The sequence below is a fragment of the Xyrauchen texanus genome, chromosome 9 (genome assembly GCF_025860055.1).
Source record: "Xyrauchen texanus isolate HMW12.3.18 chromosome 9, RBS_HiC_50CHRs, whole genome shotgun sequence".
Taxonomy (NCBI): domain Eukaryota; kingdom Metazoa; phylum Chordata; class Actinopteri; order Cypriniformes; family Catostomidae; genus Xyrauchen; species Xyrauchen texanus.
The window spans coordinates 31,456,864-31,483,666 of record NC_068284.1 but is presented as its reverse complement, the minus strand read 5'-3'; the positions used below and the strand labels follow the sequence as shown (position 1 = coordinate 31,483,666).

The 26,803-nt window shown below is 38.1% G+C and overlaps 1 pseudogene; it reads left to right on the top strand.

Annotated features, from left to right (window-relative positions):
• The window catches only part of LOC127649715 (translation initiation factor eIF-2B subunit gamma-like), a 73,467-nt pseudogene that overhangs the window by 5,907 nt on the left and 40,757 nt on the right, over window positions 1-26,803 (top strand).

Here is a 26,803-nt window from a genome sequence, read left to right as displayed (position 1 = left end):
AGATTCCTCCGTAAGGAGGGAATCTATTGTATTTGACGGTTTTATTATTATTATTATTATTATTATTATTATTAGATTCCTCCGTAAGGAGGGAATCTATTGTATTTGTCGGTTTTATTATTATTATTATTATTATTATTATTATTATTTATTATTATTAGATTCCTCCGTAGGAGGGAATCTATTGTAATTGATGGTTTTATTATTATTATTATTATTATTAGATTCCTCCGTAAGGAGGGAATCTATTGTATTTGTCGGTTTTATTATTATTATTATTATTATTATTAGATTCCTCCGTAGGAGGGAATCTATTGTAATTGATGGTTTTATTATTATTATTATTATTATTATTATTATTATTATTATTATTATTCTTCTTCTCCTTGAGCCCCAATAGCTCAAAAAGTCACTGGTCAAAAATTTTCTAAATTGGCACATTGATACTCCATGCCAACGGGTACCCCCAAACCAAGAATGGCCCACATTCGCCCATAGGTGGCGCTACAGGCCACGCCCAAAAAACAAAATTCAAAGTGATACAATTTCCACGCCATTTGTCCAAATCTTCTGAAATTTGGTGTACATGCCTCATTCCTCATGGGGAACAAAAAGCCTCAAGAACCCATAACTTCCGCCATGATGGATTTTCCCGTACGTTGAAAATTTGCGAAAACCTACAAAACTCTTCTTCTCCTGAACCGTAGCTCCAATTGACTTGAAATTTGGTACACATGTGTAGAATGGACATCCTTGAAAACGTTACTTAGGAAAAATGAATACGATACAAAATGGCTGAAAGAGGCGTGTTTATGTAAATGTCCAAATTTTAACAATATATACGTGTCAATAAATCAAATGTAATTTTGACTGATGGTTTTTCAAACCTAACATGCTTAAAGATGACATCACTCTGAAGTACTGTGCAAAGAATGGCCATGCCAAAATTCCCATTTTCTGGTCAAAAATGTTCTAATTTGGTAAATTAATAGTACAGGCCAACAGGAATCCACAAACCAAGAATGACCGACATACGCCACTAGGGGGCACTACAGGACAAGCCAAAATTCCCATTTTCTGGTCAAAAATGTTCTAATTCGGTACAAGAATAGTACAGGCCAACAGGAATCCACAAACCAAGAATGACCGACATTACGCCACTAGGGGCACTACAGGACAAGCCAAAATTCCCATTTTCTGGTCAAAAATTTTCTAATTTGGTACTTTGATACTACAGGCCAACAGGAACCCACATACCAAGTGTGGCCCACATTCGCCCTTAGGGAGCTACAGGCTACTCCAAAATTTCGTTTTCTGGTCAAAAGCGTTCTAATTTGGTACATTGATACTGCAGGTCAACAGGAACCCTCAAACCAAGAATGGCCAACATTCAGCCCCTAGGGAGCACTACAGGCCATGCCGAAATTCCCATTTTCTGGTCAAAAATGTTCTAATTTGGTACATTAATAGTACAGGCCAAAAGGAATCCACAAACCAAGAATGACCGACATTCACCACTAGGTGGCGCTAGAGGCCAAGCCGAAATTCCCATTTTCTGGTCAAAAAGTTATAATTTGGTACATTGATACTACAGGCCAACAGGAACCCACAAACCAAGTATGGCCCACATTAGCCATTAGGGGCTACAGGCCACTCCCAAAATTTCGTTTTCTGGTCAAAATTTTCTAATATGGTACATTGATACTACTGGCCAACAGGAACCCACAAACAAGAATGGCCAACATTAGCCCTAGGGGCACTAGAGTCCTGAAATTCCATTTATGGTCAAAAATGTTCTAATTTGGTACATTGATACTACAGGTCAACAGGAACCCTCAAACCAAGAATGGCCAACATTCACCCCTAGGGGCGCTACAGGTAATTCCCAAAAGTCCCATTTTCTGGTCAAATATTTTCTAATTATGTACATTGATACTACAGGCCAACAGGAACCCACAAACCAAGAATGACCCACATTTGCCCATAGGAGGCGCTACAGGCCACGCCCCAAAAAATATTTTCAAAGTGATACCATTTCCACGCCATTTAACCAATTCTTTTGAATCTTGGTGTACATGCCTCATTTCTCATTGGGAACAAAAACGCCTCAAGGATCCATAAGGTATGATGGATTTTCCTGTAGACTGAAAATGTTTCGTTTAGGATTCAGACAGAAATACATGTTTTTGGATTCATCCATTGAGAGGGTTTAACCCCAACCCTCTACTGATCAATTTGAAATGATTTGCCATTTTGAGGAGGAATCCGCATTGCTGCTTGCAGCTATATTTATTATTATTATTATTATTATTATTACTTCTTCTCCTTGAGCCCCAATAGCTCAAAAAGTCACTGGTCAAAAATTTTCTAAATTGGCACATTGATACTCCATGCCAACGGGTACCCCCAAACCAAGAATGGTCAACATTCGCCCATAGGTGGCACTACAGGCCACGCCCAAAAACAAAAATTCAAAGTGATATAATTTCCACCCCATTTGTCCAAATCTTCTGAAACTTTGTAAACATGCCTCATTTCTCATGGGGAACAAAAAAGCCTCAAGGACCCATACTTCTGCCATTATGGATTTTCCTGTACAGTGAAAATTTTGGAAAACCTACAAAACTCTTCTTCTCCTGAACCTCAGCTCCAATTGACTTGGAATTTGGCACACGTGTGTAGTATGTATGTCTTTCCAAACGTTACTTAGCAAAAATGAATACAATACAAAATGGCTGAAATGGACGTGTTTATGTAAATGTACACACAAAAGATGATCAAAAATTTTTAAAATCCCATTGATTTACAATGGCTGAGCAAAAGTGCTCCCTCTACTGGACAAATATGGTCCACATGTAAAATCCCATTCACTTACATTGGCTGAGCAAAGAGGCTCCCTCTACTGGAGTAACTCTGTCTACCACATGCAGCTCTTCTGTAGCAATCTCTCTAATGAAGCATTTCGGTCTCCTAGTGGGTGGAGCTCCAGACTTAGACTACAGAAGACATTTTGCGTCTGCATGGAGGTATGTCAAATCAATTGTGTGTCTTAATGCTTTCCAGTTTGAACATTCAAGCGATTTTACACTATTCAACTCAACAAAGGCAAAACAACTCAAATAAATGTTTTCGAGCAGTTTGTGTGACACAGCGAGCGAGCAGCGTCGCGTCTAGCGTTCGCGCGCCGATGAGAGTTCAGCTTTCCCTTCTTGCGTTTCAACGGACAATTTCATACACCAAAATACATGATATATTGGGGTGTCTGCTATATCTCAAGTGAACAAACAGTTGATAAAGAAATCGGGTATCAATATATTGAATTATGAATTATTGAAGGGGTCTAGTGATGCCGCTGTGATGTCCTGTTAGATTTTTCTCTATCGAGACAGCGTTAACGTATCAAAACTTCCGAGTATGATGTTGTTTAATTGTCTCTGACAACACGCCAATCCTCGGCGAGATCATTTTTGCTCGCATCTTCCACGAAGGTTTGTTGGTTGTGTACAATGGTTGCCTGCTTGAACATTCAAGCGATTTTACACTATTCAACTCAACAAAGGCAAAACAACTCAAATAAATGTTTTCGAGCAGTTTGTGTGACACAGCGGCGAGCAGCGTCGCGACTACGCTTCGCCGCGCCGATGAGAGTTCGCTTTCACAGCTTCATGCGTTTGAGCGGACAATTTCATACACCAAAATACATGATATATTGGGGTGTCTGTTATGTATCAAGTGAACAAACAGTTGATAAAGAAATTGGGTATCAATATATTTAATTATGAATTATTGTGAACAACACGGATGCCGCTGTGGTGTCCTGTTAAGATTTTTCTCTCGAAACAGCGTTAACAGCTTAAACAAAATACTGCGTTATTTTTGCACATACAGATACATTTAATACATCGTCACAAACTATGAAAGTTGTACTTTTATTTGTTGTAAAATAAAGAAAATAAACCGTGTGCTCTTTGTCTAAGCGAATATCTTTCTGAAACACGTCACAAAAACTTACACAAACATGAAACATATGTCTAAAGAAAGTAGGGATGGGCTGATCAATCCTAGCGTATCAAAACTTCCGAGAATGATGTTGTTTAATTGTCTCTGACAACACGCAAACCATGGGCGAGATCATTTTGCTCGCATCATCATGAAGGTTTGTCGGTTGTATACAATGTTTGCCTGTTTGAACATTCAAGCGATTTTACACTATTCAACTCAACAAATGTCAAAACAACTCAAATACATGTTTGCGAGCTGTTTGTGTGACACAGCGAGCAGCGTCGCGTCTAACTCACGCACTCCGATGTCTTTCGCTGCTGCTTGCGTCTGAGCGGACAATTTCATACAACAGAGTGTCAAAATACATGATATATTGAGGAGTCTGTTATGTCTCAAGTGAACAAACAGTTGAGAAAGAAATCTGGAATAATTATATTTTATTCTGGCATTATTCCAGATGACGTCCTGCTATATTTTTCTCTCGAAACAGCGGAAACAACTTAAACAAAATACTGCGTCATTTTTGCCCATACAGAAACATGCAAGACATCATTACTGAACTATGAAATGTGTACTTTTATTTGTGTACACTTACAATAACAACAAAACCTTGTGCTTTTGTAAAATAAATAAACAGGGTGCTCAGTCTCTGTCTTCGCGATTATTTTTCTGAAACACGTCACAAAATTCAAGTGAACAAAATCAACCATTCACGCAGTCTGTATTTTATCATCTCACAATGAATACAAATGCAACAAGCATGGCACAAAACGAAAATAATGATACTTCTCAGTTCTCAAAAGATTAAACTGAACTGTGCCTTAAGTATCGTATCATGCGATAAAAGCCTCTTAAAGAGACAGTAACAATTTAGCCTTAGGTCCTGAACATAGACATTCCCAAGTAATTGAGAAGTACAAATGGTATTATTTTAAGTTTTTTTATTTCTCTCTTACCTTGTAAAATGCCACGTTTTTGAATGGCATGTAAACACAATCACTCCATTTTTTTCACTGGATCTGTTGCTATTTTAATGATTTAAAAATCAAAGCACTGACCATTTAAAGTGTGAGCTTGTAGGCTACATTTTGAAATAGTTATAAACAGTCACAGCTATACAGTGTTATTATGTGCCTAGATAGTCTTTCAAATAAAATTGCTTGTGATATGCTTATGTAAATCACACAAAAAAACAGAAAAAAAATCTTAAGAGAGAAGTGAAAGTGAAAGTAGAGATTTTCAAAGTGATTTTTCATTCAAAGTGATACAATTTCCACGCCATTTGTCTAAATCTTCTGAAACTTGGTGTACATGCCTCATTCCTCATGGGGAACAAAAAAGCCTTAAGGACCCATAACTTTCACCATGATGGATTTTCCCGTACGTTGAAAATTTGCGAAAACCTAAAAATACTCTTCTTCTCCTGAACCGTAGCTCCAATTGACTTGAAATTTGGTACACATTTGTAGAATGGACATCCTTGAAAACATTACTTAGGAAAAATGAATGTGATACAAAATGTCTGAAAGGAGTGTTTATGTAAATGTCCAAATTTTAACAATATATACCTGTCAATAAATCAAATGTAATTTTGACTGATGGTTTTCAAACCTAACATGCTTCAAGATGACATCACTCTGAAGTACTGCGTAAAGAATGGCCGACATTAAGCCCCTAGAGGCGCTACAGGCCATGTCGAAATTCCCATTTTCTGGTCTAAAATGTTCTAATTTGGTACAATGGTACTACAGGCCAACAGGAACCCACAAACCAAGAATGGCCGACATTAAGCCACTAGGAGCGCTAAAGGCCACGCCAAAATTCCCGTTTTCTGGTCAAATTTTTTTTAATTTGGTACATTGATACTACAGGCAGACAGGAACCCACAAACCAAGAATGGACAACATTCACCCCTAGGGAGCTACAGGCCATGCCAAAATTCCCATTTTCTGGTCAAAAATGTTCTAATTTGGTACACTGATACTACATGCCAACAGGAACCCACAAACCACGAATGGCCAACATTAAGCCATTAGAGAGCGCTACAGGTAATTCAAAAATCCCATTTTCTGGTCAAACATTTTCTAATTTGGTGTATTGATTCTACAGGCCGACAGGAACCCACAAACCAAGAAAGGCCCACATTCAGCCCCTAGAGGGCTTACAGGCCACTCCAAAATTCCCATTTTCTGGTCAAATATTTTCTAATTTTGTACATTTATACTACAGGCCAACAGGAACCCACAAACCAAGAATGACCAACATTTGCCCATAGGTGGCGCTACAGGCCACGCCCCAAATTTTTTTTTCAAAATGATATAATATCCACCCCATTTGTCCAATTCTTCTGAAACTTGGTGTACATGCGCATTTCTCATTGGGAACAAAAAAGCCTCAAGGATCCATAAGGTCGGTATGGATTTTCCTGTACATTGAAAATGTTTTGTTTAGGAATCAGACGAAGACATGTTTTTTGAATTCCTTAATTGGGAGGGTTTATCCCCAACCATCTACTGATCAATTTTAAATGATTTGCCATTTTGAGGAGGAATCCGCATTGCTGCTTGCAGCTATATTTATTATTATTATTATTATTATTATTCTTCTTCTCCTTGAGCCCCAATAGCTCAAAAAGTCACTGGTCAAAAATTTTCTAAATTGGCACATTGATACTCCATGCCAGCGGGTACCCCCAAACCAAGAATGGCCCACATTCAGCCCATAGGTGGCGCTACAGGCCACGCCCAAAAAACAAAATTCAAAGTGATACAATTTCCACGCCATTTGTCCAAATCTTCTGAAATTTGGTGTACATGCCTCATTCCTCATGGGGAACAAAAAGCCTCAAGAACCCATAACTTCCGCCATGATGGATTTTCCCGTACGTTGAAAATTTGCGAAAACCTACAAAACTCTTCTTCTCCTGAACCGTAGCTCCAATTGACTTGAAATTTGGTACACATGTGTAGAATGGACATCCTTGAAAGCGTTACTTAGGAAAAATGAATACGATACAAAATGGCTGAAAGGGGCGTGTTTATGTAAATGTCCAAATTTTAACAATATATACGTGTCAATAAATCAAATGTAATTTTGACTGATGGTTTTCAAACCTAACATGCTTAAAGATGACATCACTCTGAAGTACTGTGCAAAGAATGGCCATGCCAAAATTCCCATTTTCTGGTCAAAAATGTTCTAATTTGGTAAATTAATAGTACAGGCCAACAGGAATCCACAAACCAAGAATGACCGACATACGCCACTAGGGGCACTACAGGACAAGCCAAAATTCCCATTTTCTGGTCAAAAATGTTCTAATTCGGTACAAGAATAGTACAGGCCAACAGGAATCCACAAACCAAGAATGACCGACATTAGCCACTAGGGGGCACTACAGGACAAGCCAAAATTCCCATTTTCTGGTCAAAAATTTTCTAATTTGGTACTTTGATACTACAGGCCAACAGGAACCCACATACCAAGTGTGGCCCACATTAAGCCCTTAGAGAGCTACAGGCTACTCAAAATTTCGTTTTCTGGTCAAAAGCGTTCTAATTTGGTACATTGATACTGCAGGTCAACAGGAACCCTCAAACCAAGAATGGCCAACATTCAGCCCCTAGGGAGCACTACAGGCCATGCCGAAATTCCCATTTTCTGGTCAAAAATGTTCTAATTTGGTACATTAATAGTACAGGCCAAAAGGAATCCACAAACCAAGAATGACCGACATTCACCACTAGGTGGCTAGAGGCCAAGCCGAAATTCCCATTTTCTGGTCAAAAAGTTATAATTTGGTACATTGATACTACAGGCCAACAGGAACCCACAAACCAAGTATGGCCCACATTAGCCATTAGGGAGCTACAGGCCACTCCCAAAATTTCGTTTTCTGGTCAAAAATTTTCTAATATGGTACATTGATACTACTGGCCAACAGGAACCCACAAACAAAGAATGGCCAACATTCAGCCCCTAGGGAGCACTAGAGGCCACGCCGAAATTCCCATTTTATGGTCAAAAATGTTCTAATTTGGTACATTGATACTACAGGTCAACAGGAACCCTCAAACCAAGAATGGCCAACATTCACCCCTAGGAGCGCTACAGGTAATTCCCAAAAGTCCCATTTTCTGGTCAAATATTTTCTAATTATGTACATTGATACTACAGGCCAACAGGAACCCACAAACCAAGAATGACCCACATTTGCCCATAGGAGGCGCTACAGGCCACGCCCCAAAAAATATTTTCAAAGTGATACCATTTCCACGCCATTTAACCAATTCTTTTGAATCTTGGTGTACATGCCTCATTTCTCATTGGGAACAAAAACGCCTCAAGGATCCATAAGGTATGATGGATTTTCCTGTAGACTGAAAATGTTTAGTTTAGGATTCAGACAGAAATACATGTTTTTGGATTCATCCATTGAGAGGGTTTAACCCCAACCCTCTACTGATCAATTTGAAATGATTTGCCATTTTGAGGAGGAATCCGCATTGCTGCTTTGCAGCTATATTTATTATTATTATTATTCTTCTTCTCCTTGAGCCCCAATAGCTCAAAAAGTCACTGGTCAAAAATTTTCTAAATTGGCACATTGATACTCCATGCCAACGGGTACCCCCAAACCAAGAATGGTCAACATTCGCCCATAGGTGGCGCTACAGGCCACGCCCAAAAACAAAAATTCAAAGTGATATAATTTCCACCCCATTTGTCCAAATCTTCTGAAACTTTGTAAACATGCCTCATTTCTCATGGGGAACAAAAAAGCCTCAAGGACCCATACTTCTGCCATTATGGATTTTCCTGTACAGTGAAAATTTTGGAAAACCTACAAAACTCTTCTTCTCCTGAACCTCAGCTCCAATTGACTTGGAATTTGGCACACGTGTGTAGTATGTATGTCTTTCCAAGCGTTACTTAGCAAAAATGAATACAATACAAAATGGCTGAAATGGGCGTGTTTATGTAAATGTACACACAAAAGATGATCAAAAATTTTTAAAATCCCATTGATTTACAATGGCTGAGCAATAGTGCTCCCTCTACTGGACAAATATGGTCCACATGTAAAATCCCATTCACTTACATTGGCTGAGCAAAGAGGCTCCCTCTACTGGAGTAACTCTGTCTACCACATGCAGCTCTTCTGTAGCAATCTCTCTAATGAAGCATTTAGGTCTCCTAGTGGGTGGAGCTCCAGACTTAGACTACAGAAGACATTTTGCGTCTGCATGGAGGTATGTCAAATCAATTGTGTGTCTTAATGCTTTCCAGTTTGAACATTCAAGCGATTTTACACTATTCAACTCAACAAAGGCAAAACAACTCAAATAAATGTTTTCGAGCAGTTTGTGTGACACAGCGAGCGAGCAGCGTCGCGTCTAGCGTTCACGCGCCGATGAGAGTTCAGCTTTCCCTTCTTGCGTTTCAACGGACAATTTCATACACCAAAATACATGATATATTGGGGTGTCTGCTATATCTCAAGTGAACAAACAGTTGATAAAGAAATCGGGTATCAATATATTGAATTATGAATTATTGAAGGGGTCTAGTGATGCCGCTGTGATGTCCTGTTAGATTTTTCTCTATCGAGACAGCGTTAGCGTATCAAAACTTCCGAGTATGATGTTGTTTAATTGTCTCTGACAACACGCAATCCTCGAGGCGAGATCATTTTTGCTCGCATCTTCACGAAGGTTTGTTGGTTGTGTACAATGGTTGCCTGCTTGAACATTCAAGCGATTTTACACTATTCAACTCAACAAAGGCAAAACAACTCAAATAAATGTTTTCGAGCAGTTTGTGTGACACAGCGAGCGAGCAGCGTCGCGACTAACGCTTCGCGCGCCGATGAGAGTTACGCTTTCACAGCTTCATGCGTTTGAGCGGACAATTTCATACACCAAAATACATGATATATTGGGGTGTCTGTTATGTATCAAGTGAACAAACAGTTGATAAAGAAATTGGGTATCAATATATTTAATTATGAATTATTGTGAACAACACGGATGCCGCTGTGGTGTCCTGTTAAGATTTTTCTCTCGAAACAGCGTTAACAGCTTAAACAAAATACTGCGTTATTTTTGCACATACAGATACATTTAATACATCGTCACAAACTATGAAAGTTGTACTTTTATTTGTTGTAAAATAAAGAAAATAAACCGTGTGCTCTTTGTCTAAGCGAATATCTTTCTGAAACACGTCACAAAAACTTACACAAACATGAAACATATGTCTAAAGAAAGTAGGGATGGGCTGATCAATCCTAACGTATCAAAACTTCCGAGAATGATGTTGTTTAATTGTCTCTGACAACACGCATAAACCGCGTGGCGAGATCATTTTTGCTCGCATCATCATGAAGGTTTGTCGGTTGTATACAATGTTTGCCTGTTTGAACATTCAAGCGATTTTACACTATTCAACTCAACAAATGTCAAAACAACTCAAATACATGTTTTGCGAGCTGTTTGTGTGACACAGCGAGCAGCGTCGCGTCTAACTCACGCACTCCGATGTCTTTCGCTGCTGCTTAGCGTCTGAGCGGACAATTTCATACAACAGAGTGTCAAAATACATGATATATTGAGGAGTCTGTTATGTCTCAAGTGAACAAACAGTTGAGAAAGAAATCTGGAATAATTATATTTTATTCTGGCATTATTCCAGATGACGTCCTGCTATATTTTTCTCTCGAAACAGCGGAAACAACTTAAACAAAATACTGCGTCATTTTTGCCCATACAGAAACATGCAAGACATCATTACGAACTATGAAATGTTTACTTTTATTTGTGTACACTTACAATAACAACAAAACCTTGTGCTTTTGTAAAATAAATAAACAGGGTGCTCAGTCTCTGTCTTCGCGATTATTTTTCTGAAACACGTCACAAAATTCAAGTGAACAAAATCAACCATTCACGCAGTCTGTATTTTATCATCTCACAATGAATACAAATGCAACAAGCATGGCACAAAACGAAAATAATGATACTTCTCAGTTCTCAAAAGATTAAACTGAACTGTGCCTTAAGTATCGTATCATGCGATAAAAGCCTCTTAAAGAGACAGTAACAATTTAGCCTTAGGTCCTGAACATAGACATTCCCAAGTAATTGAGAAGTACAAATGGTATTATTTTAAGTTTTTTATTTCTCTCTTACCTTGTAAAATGCCACGTTTTTGAATGGCATGTAAACACAATCACTCCATTTTTTTCACTGGATCTGTTGCTATTTTAATGATTTAAAAATCAAAGCACTGACCATTTAAAGTGTGAGCTTGTAGGCTACATTTTGAAATAGTTATAAACAGTCACAGCTATACAGTGTTATTATGTGCCTAGATAGTCTTTCAAATAAAATTGCTTGTGATATGCTTATGTAAATCACACAAAAAAAACAGAAAAAAAATCTTAAGAGAGAAGTGAAAGTGAAAGTAGAGATTTTCAAAGTGATTTTTCATTCAAAGTGATACAATTTCCACGCCATTTGTCTAAATCTTCTGAAACTTGGTGTACATGCCTCATTCCTCATGGGGAACAAAAAAGCCTTAAGGACCCATAACTTTCACCATGATGGATTTTCCCGTACGTTGAAAATTTGCGAAAACCTACAAATACTCTTCTTCTCCTGAACCGTAGCTCCAATTGACTTGAAATTTGGTACACATTTGTAGAATGGACATCCTTGAAAACATTACTTAGGAAAAATGAATGTGATACAAAATGGCTGAAAGGGGCGTGTTTATGTAAATGTCCAAATTTTAACAATATATACCTGTCAATAAATCAAATGTAATTTTGACTGATGGTTTTTCAAACCTAACATGCTTCAAGATGACATCACTCTGAAGTACTGTGCAAAGAATGGCCATGCCAAAATTCCCATTTTCTGGTCAAAAATGTTCTAATTTGGTAAATTAATAGTACAGGCCAACAGGAATCCACAAACCAAGAATGACCGACATAGCCACTAGGGGCACTACAGGACAAGCCAAAATTCCCATTTTCTGGTCAAAAATGTTCTAATTTGGTACAATGAATAGTACAGGCCAACAGGAATCCACAAACCAAGAATGACCGACATTCAGCCACTAGGGAGCACTACAGGACAAGCCAAAATTCCCATTTTCTGGTCAAAAATTTTCTAATTTGGTACTTTGATACTACAGGCCAACAGGAACCCACATACCAAGTGTGGCCCACATTAAGCCCTTAGAGAGCTACAGGCTACTCAAAATTTCGTTTTCTGGTCAAAAGCGTTCTAATTTGGTACATTGATACTGCAGGTCAACAGGAACCCTCAAACCAAGAATGGCCAACATTCACCCCTAGGGAGCACTACAGGCCATGCCGAAATTCCCATTTTCTGGTCAAAAATGTTCTAATTTGGTACATTAATAGTACAGGCCAAAAGGAATCCACAAACCAAGAATGACCGACATTCACCACTAGGTGGCGCTAGAGGCCAAGCCGAAATTCCCATTTTCTGGTCAAAAAGTTATAATTTGGTACATTGATACTACAGGCCAACAGGAACCCACAAACCAAGTATGGCCCACATTAAGCCATTAGAGAGCTACAGGCCACTCCCAAAATTTCGTTTTCTGGTCAAAAATTTTCTAATATGGTACATTGATACTACTGGCCAACAGGAACCCACAAACAAGAATGGCCAACATTAGCCCTAGGGGCACTAGAGGCCTCGAAATTCCCATTTTTGGTCAAAAATGTTCTAATTTGGTACATTGATACTACAGGTCAACAGGAACCCTCAAACCAAGAATGGCCAACATTCACCCCTAGGGAGCTACAGGTAATTCCCAAAAGTCCCATTTTCTGGTCAAATATTTTCTAATTATGTACATTGATACTACAGGCCAACAGGAACCCACAAACCAAGAATGACCCACATTTGCCCATAGGTGGCGCTACAGGCCACGCCCCAAAAATTATTTTCAAAGTGATACCATTTCCACGCCATTTGTCCAATTCTTCTGAAACTTGGTGTACATGCCTCATTTCTCATTGGGAACAAAAAAGCCTCAAGGATCCATAAGGTCATGTATGGATTTTCCTGTACATTGAAAATGTTTTGTTTAGGATTCAGACAGAAATACATGTTTTTTGGATTCATCCATTGAGAGGGTTTAACCCCAACCATCTACTGATCAATTTTAAATGATTTGCCATTTTGAGGAGGAATCCGCATTGCTGCTTTGCAGCTATATTTATATATTATTATTATTACTTCTTCTCCTTGAGCCCCAATAGCTCAAAAAGTCACTGGTCAAAAATTTTCTAAATTGGCACATTGATACTCCATGCCAACGGGTACCCCCAAACCAAGAATGGTCAACATTCGCCCATAGGTGGCGCTACAGGCCACGCCCAAAAACAAAAATTCAAAGTGATATAATTTCCACCCCATTTGTCCAAATCTTCTGAAACTTTGTAAACATGCCTCATTTCTCATGGGGAACAAAAAAGCCTCAAGGACCCATACTTCTGCCATTATGGATTTTCCTGTACAGTGAAAATTTTGGAAAACCTACAAAACTCTTCTTCTCCTGAACCTCAGCTCCAATTGACTTGGAATTTGGCACACGTGTGTAGTATGTATGTCTTTCCAAAGCGTTACTTAGCAAAAATGAATACAATACAAAATGGCTGAAATGGACGTGTTTATGTAAATGTACACACAAAAGATGATCAAAAATTTTTAAAATCCCATTGATTTACAATGGCTGAGCAATAGTGCTCCCTCTACTGGACAAATATGGTCCACATGTAAAATCCCATTCACTTACATTGGCTGAGCAAAGAGGCTCCCTCTACTGGAGTAACTCTGTCTACCACATGCAGCTCTTCTGTAGCAATCTCTCTAATGAAGCATTTCGGTCTCCTAGTGGGTGGAGCTCCAGACTTAGACTACAGAAGACATTTTGCGTCTGCATGGAGGTATGTCAAATCAATTGTGTGTCTTAATGCTTTCCAGTTTGAACATTCAAGCGATTTTACACTATTCAACTCAACAAAGGCAAAACAACTCAAATAAATGTTTTCGAGCAGTTTGTGTGACACAGCGGCGAGCAGCGTCGCGTCTAACGTTCGCACGCCGATGAGAGTTACGCTTTCCCTTCTTGCGTTTCAACGGACAATTTCATACACCAAAATACATGATATATTGGGGTGTCTGCTATATCTCAAGTGAACAAACAGTTGATAAAGAAATCGGGTATCAATATATTGAATTATGAATTATTGAAGGGGTCTAGTGATGCCGCTGTGATGTCCTGTTAGATTTTCTCTATCGAGACAGCGTTAACGTATCAAAACTTCCGAGTATGATGTTGTTTAATTGTCTCTGACAACACGCCAATCCTCGGCGAGATCATTTTTGCTCGCATCTTCCACGAAGGTTTGTTGGTTGTGTACAATGGTTGCCTGCTTGAACATTCAAGCGATTTTACACTATTCAACTCAACAAAGGCAAAACAACTCAAATAAATGTTTTCGAGCAGTTTGTGTGACACAGCGAGCGAGCAGCGTCGCGACTAACGCTTCGCACGCCGATGAGAGTTACGCTTTCACAGCTTCATGCGTTTGAGCGGACAATTTCATACACCAAAATACATGATATATTGGGGTGTCTGTTATGTATCAAGTGAACAAACAGTTGATAAAGAAATTGGGTATCAATATATTTAATTATGAATTATTGTGAACAACACGGATGCCGCTGTGGTGTCCTGTTAAGATTTTTCTCTCGAAACAGCGTTAACAGCTTAAACAAAATACTGCGTTATTTTTGCACATACAGATACATTTAATACATCGTCACAAACTATGAAAGTTGTACTTTTATTTGTTGTAAAATAAAGAAAATAAACCGTGTGCTCTTTGTCTAAGCGAATATCTTTCTGAAACACGTCACAAAAACTTACACAAACATGAAACATATGTCTAAAGAAAGTAGGGATGGGCTGATCAATCCTAACGTATCAAAACTTCCGAGAATGATGTTGTTTAATTGTCTCTGACAACACGCAAACCGCGAGGCGAGATCATTTTTGCTCGCATCATCATGAAGGTTTGTCGGTTGTATACAATGTTTGCCTGTTTGAACATTCAAGCGATTTTACACTATTCAACTCAACAAATGTCAAAACAACTCAAATACATGTTTGCGAGCTGTTTGTGTGACACAGCGAGCCGCGTCGCGTCTAACTCACGCACTCCGATGTCTTTCGCTGCTGCTTGCGTCTGAACGGACAATTTCATACAACAGAGTGTCAAAATACATGATATATTGAGGAGTCTGTTATGTCTCAAGTGAACAAACAGTTGAGAAAGAAATCTGGAATAATTATATTTTATTCTGGCATTATTCCAGATGACGTCCTGCTATATTTTTCTCTCGAAACAGCGGAAACAACTTAAACAAAATACTGCGTCATTTTTGCCCATACAGAAACATGCAAGACATCATTACGAACTATGAAATGTTTACTTTTATTTGTGTACACTTACAATAACAACAAAACCTTGTGCTTTTGTAAAATAAATAAACAGGGTGCTCAGTCTCTGTCTTCGCGATTATTTTTCTGAAACACGTCACAAAATTCAAGTGAACAAAATCAACCATTCACGCAGTCTGTATTTTATCATCTCACAATGAATACAAATGCAACAAGCATGGCACAAAACGAAAATAATGATACTTCTCAGTTCTCAAAAGATTAAACTGAACTGTGCCTTAAGTATCGTATCATGCGATAAAAGCCTCTTAAAGAGACAGTAACAATTTAGCCTTCGTCCTGAACATAGACATTCCCAAGTAATTGAGAAGTACAAATGGTATTATTTTAAGTTTTTTTATTTCTCTCTTACCTTGTAAAATGCCACGTTTTTGAATGGCATGTAAACACAATCACTCCATTTTTTTCACTGGATCTGTTGCTATTTTAATGATTTAAAAATCAAAGCACTGACCATTTAAAGTGTGAGCTTGTAGGCTACATTTTGAAATAGTTATAAACAGTCACAGCTATACAGTGTTATTATGTGCCTAGATAGTCTTTCAAATAAAATTGCTTGTGATATGCTTATGTAAATCACACAAAAAAAACAGAAAAAAAATCTTAAGAGAGAAGTGAAAGTGAAAGTAGAGATTTTCAAAGTGATTTTTCATTCAAAGTGATACAATTTCCACGCCATTTGTCTAAATCTTCTGAAACTTGGTGTACATGCCTCATTCCTCATGGGGAACAAAAAAGCCTTAAGGACCCATAACTTTCACCATGATGGATTTTCCCGTGCGTTGAAAATTTGCGAAAACCTAAAAATACTCTTCTTCTCCTGAACCGTAGCTCCAATTGACTTGAAATTTGGTACACATTTGTAGAATGGACATCCTTGAAAACATTACTTAGGAAAAATGAATGTGATACAAAATGTCTGAAAGGGCGTGTTTATGTAAATGTCCAAATTTTAACAATATATACCTGTCAATAAATCAAATGTAATTTTGACTGATGGTTTTTCAAACCTAACATGCTTCAAGATGACATCACTCTGAAGTACTGCGCAAAGAATGGCCGACATTAAGCCCCTAGGGGCGCTACAGGCCATGTCGAAATTCCCATTTTCTGGTCTAAAATGTTCTAATTTGGTACAATGGTACTACAGGCCAACAGGAACCCACAAACCAAGAATGGCCGACATTAAGCCACTAGGGAGCTAAAGGCCACGCCAAAATTCCCGTTTTCTGGTCAAATTTTTTTTAATTTGGTACATTGATACTACAGGCAGACAGGAACCCACAAACCAAGAATGGACAACATTCACCCCTAGGGAGCTTACAGGCCATGCCAAAATTCCCATTTTCTGGTCAAAAATGTTCTAATTTGGTACACTGATACTACATGCCAACAGGAACCCACAAACCACGAATGGCCAACATTCAGCCATTAGAGGCGCTACAGGTAATTCCAAAAATCCCATTTTCTGGTCAAACATTTTCTAATTTGGTGTATTGAGTCTACAGGCCGACAGGAACCCACAAACCAAGAAAGGCCCACATTCAGCCCCTAGGGGCGCTACAGGCCACTCCAAAATTCCCATTTTCTGGTCAAATATTTTCTAATTTTGTACATTTATACTACAGGCCAACAGGAACCCACAAACCAAGAATGACCAACATTTGCCCATAGGTGGCGCTACAGGCCACGCCCCAAATTTTTTTTTCAAAATGATATAATATCCACCCCATTTGTCCAATTCTTCTGAAACTTGGTGTACATGCCGCATTTCTCATTGGGAACAAAAAAGCCTCAAGGATCCATAAGGTCCGGTATGGATTTTCCTGTACATTGAAAATGTTTTGTTTAGGAATCAGACGAAGACATGTTTTTTGAATTCCTTAATTGGGAGGGTTTATCCCCAACCATCTACTGATCAATTTTAAATGATTTGCCATTTTGAGGAGGAATCCGCATTGCTGCTTGCAGCTATATTTATTGAGTTGTTGTGTACACACACTGCCAACACACATTTATGTTCAAACACCATGTAAAAGTGAATTTTGCATAATAGGTCCCCTTTAAGGATTACTTGAAAATCATGTGTGTTGTATTAAATATATAACATGCTCGGCACACCTAAGCAAATGGAACTGAACTCGTAGCACATTTGTTACTCTTAAGTTGTGGAGCATGGAAACATTCTTGAAACACTGTAATAATGCTCTGCAGACAGGACAGAACAGCACATAAACTTTTAAGCGATCAGACTTTATGTAATTATATTGCAGCCCTTTGTGTTTAATAAATGCACAAGATCATATCGCAATTTATTGCTTAATCGATTAATTGTGCAGCCCTAGTGGACCTTTTCAATGGAGGTCTGTGGGATTTTACACATTTGCCAGATGGACATACAGTATATATTCTAAAATGAAAATATTTTAGAATATAAACCATGATTCTGAATTTGTTTCAAACTGATGCAATGTGGAAGGTTTCCAATTATTTGCTTTTTTTTTCTCTCAAATAAAGGGTTTACTGTATATCTACTGTAAAATAATGGTACCACCACTGACAGATAGGTGGCACTCTTTCCAGATGAAATGCCACTATAAAAGTTTGTGTTCAGTGTGAAAACAAGATTGTCATAATCAAAAGAGAGGTTTGTCTACTGTACTCTACTGACCCAAACAGAAGAGATATTGTAAGTCACTTTGGACAAATGGTCAAAATCGCTGGATAGCATGGTTCAGTTAACCCCTTCTGTTGGTAGATGGGATTAATAAAATCTTATTCCAGAAAGTAAATATTAAATTAAACAAATTACAAAAAATGCAAAGTAATCTCTTCAGTAATCAAAATACTTTTCAAACTGGTATTCTAATTACCAATGGTTTAAATTATAACTGTAGTGGAATACAGTTAATTATATTTTAAATACGTGATTCTGTTACATATATTCTGTTTCTCCCCAACTAAAGAGAAATAATTAATTAAATTATAGATTTTCTACCGCCCTCTCTTAAAAGTGTGAAATGGACTTTCCCCTCTTCTGCTGCATTTGACATCACAGCTCAGGATAGTCACTAGTAAACAGCTTGGGACCATTATAGTTTCATCCAAGCAATCAGCATCCTGCAGCTCCAGAGTAAGTAACATGGCATTTATGGCTCAATTGATTGGCACAAAAATTCTGGAAATGACTGCCCATCAGCAAAATTTCAAATTGCGCACATCCGGGGGCTCGTACTAGCTAAGATGAATTGGATTGTTATAGAACTCCTTGCTTTGGATAAAACAATCTGCTAAATCACTAATTAGTAATTTGTTTCTTGTTGAGGTCAAAAGATTGCATCCATCTGATACATTAATGTAGTACTTTAATGCTTCATTTGTCAATTTTATGTACAATTGCACACAATACTATGAAACTGCAAGATCTTGGAGAGGGCAATGTCTTAAACATGTGCGAACGCTCCTCACAGGGATTAACTCCACTACAGTAAATATAAATGCAGTGGAAAGGGAATGTCGAGAAGGAGGGCCTGCTGGAGCACGCTAATAGCACAGATGTGTTTATTTCTAATCCTAGAGAGAAATGAGAGATTAAAAGCATTGAGTTGCAGAGCTCTCCAGTGCACGAACAGCCCCACTACGTGTTGAGAGATGAGAGTTGGCAATAGGGACATTAAATCCCCGTTTTATTGTATGGTATAAACACAGAGTATACTCCCTTGCTTCAGCAAACAACATGGATATAATGGAAGCATCTGACTGAGTGCCTGGCTCCTAAAGCTCTCTTTCATTAGCTTGTGTTTGCGTTCATACTGATGCATTGAGTCAATGTTTGTACAGAAACTGAATAATCTTCGCGTTGTCGCGTTCTGCCAGCTTTTGTTAGTAATAAGTCTTCTAGTTCAACGAGATCAGCTCTTTCCCGATCGACTTGTGTACTCATCTTTCCAGAAAAATGCACTTTTAAATCTTTGTTTGCACCAGGTGGTCAGGAAGAATAAATGTATCTTTTATTTTTTTTACTTTTTTGGTATTTAGAGCCATTCTGCACGCCAATTAAATGTCAGCATTCTCTTGCTTTTTGTTTTTGGATTTTCGTGGTGATGGATTTTATGTACACACAACATTTGTGTATATCAATTGGATAACCAAGTTGTGTGTTCTCATAGTCTATTCTTATGCATAGTTCACCCAAAAATAACCTTTATTTTGTTTTAAACCTATATGATGTTCTTTCTCCTGTTAAGACAGAATGAAAGCCTCAGTCACCATTCACTTTAATTGCGTCTTTTCATACAATGAAAGTGAATGTTACTGAGTGACTGAGGCTGTCAGACAATAACTTTCTGTCTAACATCTACTTATGTATTCCATGGAAAGAAATTCATACAGTTTGGAACAACATGAGGGTGAGTAACATGAGGGTGAAAAATTATTTTTGGATGAGCTATCCCTGTAACACATCCATCACAGCGGAATTGTCAGTGAGTTAGTGTGCTTGTTCGTAGTGGCAGATAAGTGTGAGCTGCATTTCTTCTGCCCTTCCTTTTGATTTCCTCTTATCCTGTTCTTCTTTCTCCTCCCTCTTTTTCTCCTCTCTTCCTCTGCTCCCCTCTTGGGTGGTCTCACCTGGCTGGCCCAGGGGGCAGCCAAGCAGAACTGGAAGTGTCTGTGGGTGGGCTGACCTCCCTGTGCCTCCACTCCAGTGCAGCACAGTGCAGGGCAGAACTGCGGCCTGCTGAAAGGCCCAGCGACAGCAGCAGTGCTCAGATGATCCAACAGCTGACGCCCACTCCAGAGCTTCAGTGGCCCTGTGACTGAGACAGGCCACTGATCCAGCCTCCCTGTGGCCAAGAGGGCATGGCTGTTGTCAGGCCTCAGGCATTTGGCCACTTGTTGGGTCCCCTCAAAAATAGAAACCCCAGCTATGAAATGTTAAGTGGTTAGAGCTGCAGTGACAGATCGATTTACTTGGGTGGTTTATTATGGGTGGGCTGGCATTGGTCAAAGTTTTTGGCATTTCAACAGTGTACATTCCTGGTTGACTGTGAAGTCATGGTAAATGTTTGGCTATTTGAATGATAGCTGCAATGTGGTTGATTTCCTTCGCTCTGTGTTTTATTTACCCTGGGACTGATTGAGTCCACATTTCCAGACATCTCCTGCCCGTTGACTACATTTATCCACAGCAGTGGCCAGTCTTGATTGTGAATGGGAAATCTGTATGTCAAATTGTCTTTTTCATGCTTTCTAATGCCGAGGCCTCAGACCAGATGGATTTTGGTTTTTCGGGATTAAATAAAGCCCCCAAATACCAACTGTAGGTCTTAATTTCAGTTTGTAAGTAGTATGTTCCTTTACCCCCCCTTGACACTTGCTGTTCTCCTAATTGTAGCTTTTGCTATGCCTAAGAATGCATGGAATATGAGCCTGCAGAACTATGATGAAAACTTAGCAGCAATGTTCCTTTTGAATTTTGTTCTTACTGTGCAAAGCCTATTTCTATTGGGCTACGCTTCGGCCACCTGTGCAGAAACACCCCATGCACTAGGGATGGGCAGAAGTAGTCACACACCTGCATCTCAGCGAAATGGAAGTTGAAGATTTCTGCACAAGTTTCCAATTTCGAAGATTATTACGATAACCTGAAGGAGAAACAGAGAGATGCGTTGTGAGCATTCTTTCATTGAGTTGACCAGCAAATCTTCACATAATGACAAAATATTATGCATTATATTTTGATCATGCCATCTTTTTTTACTTTTTGAAACCGATTACGTCATAGCCTATAATAATCTATAATAATAAATAGGCGAGACACTGGAACATTTTAGCATTATTGCATTTTACACATTGCAAATATTTAGGCTAACTTTGCAAACATGGTAGTTATTTAATATTGGTAAGTTATCTAGAACCCATGTTTTATTGTAATATTTCTATATTTGTTTATTGAAATAAGTGTATTTTATGTTATGCATATGTTACTTTCTTTGTAAACTTTTGTATGCCAAAACAAAAAGACAAAAAATATTATCTTAAAACATAATAATAATGGATGGGCTCTGTGGCTTCCGTATATTTGTAAACTTGTGAATTTCATTTATCCCTATGAACTTAAAATATCTGTAATGTTCTACGGTATGGTCATTATCTTGATTATTAATCAGTGCTACATATTTCCACACAGGTTTTTTGTTCCATTCAGAAAATCACTGGACATAAGAATGGGCATCCAGTTGTAGAGAGTAGTACACGTTTATTTTACCAAAGATTTCTATATTTACTACATATTTCTATTTTTCTGAAGATTGTTCCTGTAAATGAGTGTATAAAAAGTAAAAAAATGCACTTATTTGTTAGTGGGTCTTGCTCTGCTGTCAGTTTCATTGTGCTTTATTCACATGCACATTAGAGTTCATGCTGGGTTTGCAGTGGTCAGTGAGGAGGGATTGTTCTCCTTCCTCAGTAGCGCAGTTAGCTCATTCTAAACAGACAGCACAGTGCACTCTGTTATCTTTTGAGCATGTGTGCTGCAGTGGCCCCTGGGCCCTCTGCCCCGGGGCCAGAACAAGAGAACCGTAACTGTATCGGAGCGAAGCATCACGGCAGGGCCTCTCCCTTGGCCTCCCCAATGAGGCATGCTGCTCTCCCAGAGCAAGGCATGCTCTAACGGGCTGATCGCCGATCCTGCTCCCATGTTTATGTATCCGCACGCCCGAGATGGGCAGACCAGATGGGAACCAGACAACTCAAACAGAAACAATGGCAAAGGCGAACAGGATTTATCGTTGGGTTCCTCTCCATGCCTGTGCTTACTCATACACACTCATACACACTCACACTCACACACACGTACACACGCAAACTAAAGCAGAACACTGAGCTTATTCAAGAGATTTGGCCCATCAGTCACTCATTTTCTCACATCATCCTCATATCATGTTATAAACATTCCTTTTGTTGTGACCATCAAGAGAAATACAGCAAGAGTCTTTATGGAGTGCTGTAGCAGGCCACAGAGGAGCTGGCTCACTCTTTGATGTATATCATATAAAGCCCAGGAAGGTAAAGTCAACAGCAGTTGCTGCAACATTAAAAAAGCACAAAGCCATTTTATCAACAACTTCACTGCCATTTCTTGTTTTACATAATGACCGTAAATACAACTTAATACTCATTCTCAAACTACACTAATAATGGATAAACAGGTGCGAACAATAACACAATGTTGGAGACCGGGAACCATGGTGACAGTGACATGGAAAACACGGGGCAGACTACCAGGGAATCGTGATAGAGAAACATGGTGACGGTGACACGGAAAACACGGGGCAGACAACAGGGAATCGTGACAGAGTCCAAGATCATATTTTATTGTCTTGGTCTTGTCATGGACTCAAGAGCAATTTGACTCGGTCTTGACTCGAACTTGAACAAGTGTAGTCGAGTCCCTTTTCAAAAAATATACAGTGAAAGTGGAAAAATGCAAAACAAAACCAATCATTGGATAAGGTGGATTTTTACCTATAGCCAACAAAATACTGTAGGTAAATTATCCATCCGTCCGTCTGTAATTTTGAGAATCTTCCATTGGTGCTGTGTCTTTTTAATAAGGGGGTTTTTACACCAAAGGTGTTGTTGTGTCCATCTATGCTGTTTTTCTATGTAAACATGCTAATACGTAATGTATTGCTGTTTTTTTTTTTTTTTTGCCTTTTTTTTGTGCAGTTGTTTTGTCAAGTAAAAAAGAAATCAACTGTTAAAAACGTGTCTCGAGACACCTGTATTCATAGACAACACCCAGACATCTTTTTGATGTGTGTTTGTACATATGGATATCGTCTATTTTACGTTGTTTGCTATTAGACATATGTCAATAAGTACTGTATGTCTTGGATGTCAATAAGACATTCAGCAAATGTTTTTGTGATGTTTATGTTTTAGAATGATTGTAAATCTGATCTTTTTCAAATGTTTTGCAGATGGTAGATGCTTTCCAGATTAAAAGATCTAAAACAGACATATCAGAGATGTACGTGTGCCATGTTTGTTGCACTGCCTTGGTCTGAACAGCCTCTAGTCTTTTAAAACACGGGCTGTATTGAAGAAAATGTACAAATACTTCTCTCAATGTCACCAGAATGTAATCATTTCTGAAAAAAAGAAAAAGTTTCTGTGCATATCTTGAGATGAAACCATGCAGGCAAAAGTAAGCAGAAATGCTTACTTGACTTACAGTGAATGAAATATAGTAGTGTGATTGAGGAAATGTTTATGTTTATATTAAATTTGTGCATTAACATTGTCATATTTATTACATTATTGTTTGGTTTTTAGGCCAATTTTAGTTATAGTACAGTAATACTGTATTTTATAAACCAGAAATGTTTACTTGACCTGAATGGAATATAATACTGTAGTATACAGTATCACTTCTATGGCTTTTTTGTTTTTGTTTTTTTTTCAGCGTTTCTTTGCACAGTGCTATGATTCTTAAAGGAATAGTTCACTCAAAAATGAAAATTTGCTGATAATTTACCCTCAGGTCATCCAAGATGGGTATGACCTTCTTTCTTCATCAGAACAGGATTTAAGATTTCCAGGAATGTATCCCAGGTTTTTAGCTTCATCCAATGCAAGTGAATAGACACCAATTTTTGACTGTCCAAAAAGCACACTTAGTCAGCATCAAAGTAATCCACACGACTCCAGCCGATCAAGTTGTGTCTTCTGAAGTGAATCGATATGTTTGTGGAAAAAGTTATTACTGCCAGAAACAAAACGGGTTTTCGCTTGAAAGGCTAATCTCATGCATGCTGCTTAACTGCTGCTGCTCTTGTGCAAGGAGCTCTAAAGCTTGCATGCAGACTCATGAATGAGAAAAACGGTCAGTGAACATTTTTACTAAATAATACATTAGATTTTGGTTTGTTTTGGACCAAAACTTATCGTTTGCTTTCATAACAATCACGAGTCTCATGAAATCCTTTATTAGACTAATGAATTATTCTATTGTGTCTTTTTGAAGTATGAAGAGGTGGTCACCATAAACTGCCATTGTATGACATCACTGAGAACGGCATTTCTTTCACAATTTCTCCATTTGTGGTAAGAAAAAGGAAGTCATATGGGGTTATAACAACACAGGAGTGAGTAAGCAATGGCTGAATTTTCATTTTTGGGTTAACGTTAATTTAAGATTTTAATCTAATCATTCAACAATATCCATATTCCCTAACAGTACTGGGACGCTGGTGATTGAAATCTAAAAACTGAGTTTTCAAATGAAAATGTATTGGTGTTGACAAAGCCTTTTTATCATTCTTCTTGTTTGTGTGCCAGCTAGTGCTTTGCTCAATTATATAAAACAGCTGCTTTTGCTTCTTTTGAAACTATTTTAGTTGGAGGAGCACATGTAGACAAAATAACTGGCCATATTGTGTCTAAAGTGTAAGTTACAAAATATTACATTCTTGTTAAAGAAAATCCTGTTTTCAGTGTATGTAGAGAATACTCAGATAATAATAAATGTTTTTTTGTTGTTTTTTTTTGTGCCACTGGCCAAGATTAAGTATTTTAGCCCAACTGCTGATTTTTAAACCTCAAAGTAATCGTTTTAATTATGTGTACGGAACACACCGCTCTTCCATTTGGCATTATAATCAAATTGTGGGTAGAATAGCTGATTTGTACTGCCTTTTGCATTTATTTTCCTGCAGACAGACATTTTTGGTGGTGAGCTATGATTTGATAACTGACGTAGCCCTGCATGAATTTGTGGACCTCTTCCGCTCCCACAACGCCACCCTGTCGATGCCGATGAGCAAAGTGCAGTCCCTGGCCAGAAGGGCAAGAAGAAAACAGGTACATAAATGCTGTTTAATAATTTAGTAAACTACAATAGTGATTGTATTGAAATGTATTATTTAAGGCAGGGAATTTGTGCACAAGTGCTTCTTTGAGGACTTTATCAGCAGTGTTTTAAGAGGATGAACAGACTCGTCGACATGTCAACCATTCTAGCCCATCTCTGATGGACAGTGCCAACATCAGCAGTCAACTTTTCAATGATCAGCTAATTGCTAGGTTGAAAAGGATAATTTTGAATCTAGTGTTTTAAACAAAATGTTCTTTCGCTGTTTCCAAACACTATTTATTTAATTTCCTCTTTTCCTAATTGGACTCAAAATATATTCAAATGGACTTACTTTATTTTTGTAAACCTGCAATGTCTCAGTTTGTTGACTAGCAGTCTATGTTCAGACTGAATATAGTTCAACGTTGTGTGCCCTGTAGTGGTGTTTCATGAGTTTGCTGTGACATATTGGAATTGTGCCCTGTGGCATGAGAGCAGCGAGACTTTGTTGGCGTGGACGGCACAGGGAAGCGGCTTCTCTTCATGGCTAACGAGGCAGATCTGGAGGAAGGCCTTGTTCTCCGAAAGTCCATCATGTGCAAGTAAGTGTCAACATAACTTCAGGTACACTCTGTTCCAGCACTACACTCCTTTTCTAATTACTGGTAGTTTTATAATGCCATCAAGCACACCTAATCCAACATGGGGGAAGATGTTTCTGTGTGGGTAAGCTGTGACACTCCCATTATCTAGGACACTGTGCACAATATTTGTCTTGTGACCATATTTTTAGAAAGGGCCCATCGTATACAGTTGCCCATGATCAAGGGAAACAAGTGATACATTTTCGTTTTTTTGTACATCAAAGTAAATTTTCTACATTGAAGGTAAAATGTATTTTACATTTTACACAGCAAATGTATCCAAATCTCAAAATGTATATCATACATGTTGAAGAATTGCAAATTTATTAAACATGTACATAATTTGGCACTTTTCCTAAAATGGTAGGTTGCAACGTTATGAGATTTTCACGGTACGATAACGTCTCAGAATATATCATGGTATCATGGTATACGGTATTACACAATTATTATTATCAGTTACAATGACTCTTAAAGGAGTGAAAACAGAAGTTTTTTTTTTTTTTTGATTGAACAAACACTTTATTTAAATTGAAACTTGAAACCATTTTTTTTTTAATGGAAATATGTGTAAAAAAAATAAAGTCTCCATTTGAAAATAAATAGAATAAATAAGAAAGCTAACAGAATTATATTAATAAACCAAATTATAAACATAATAAAAAATAGCATAATATATAACATCTTATATAACTAAAGCATGTTTATATGTTTGCATATTATGTAAAAT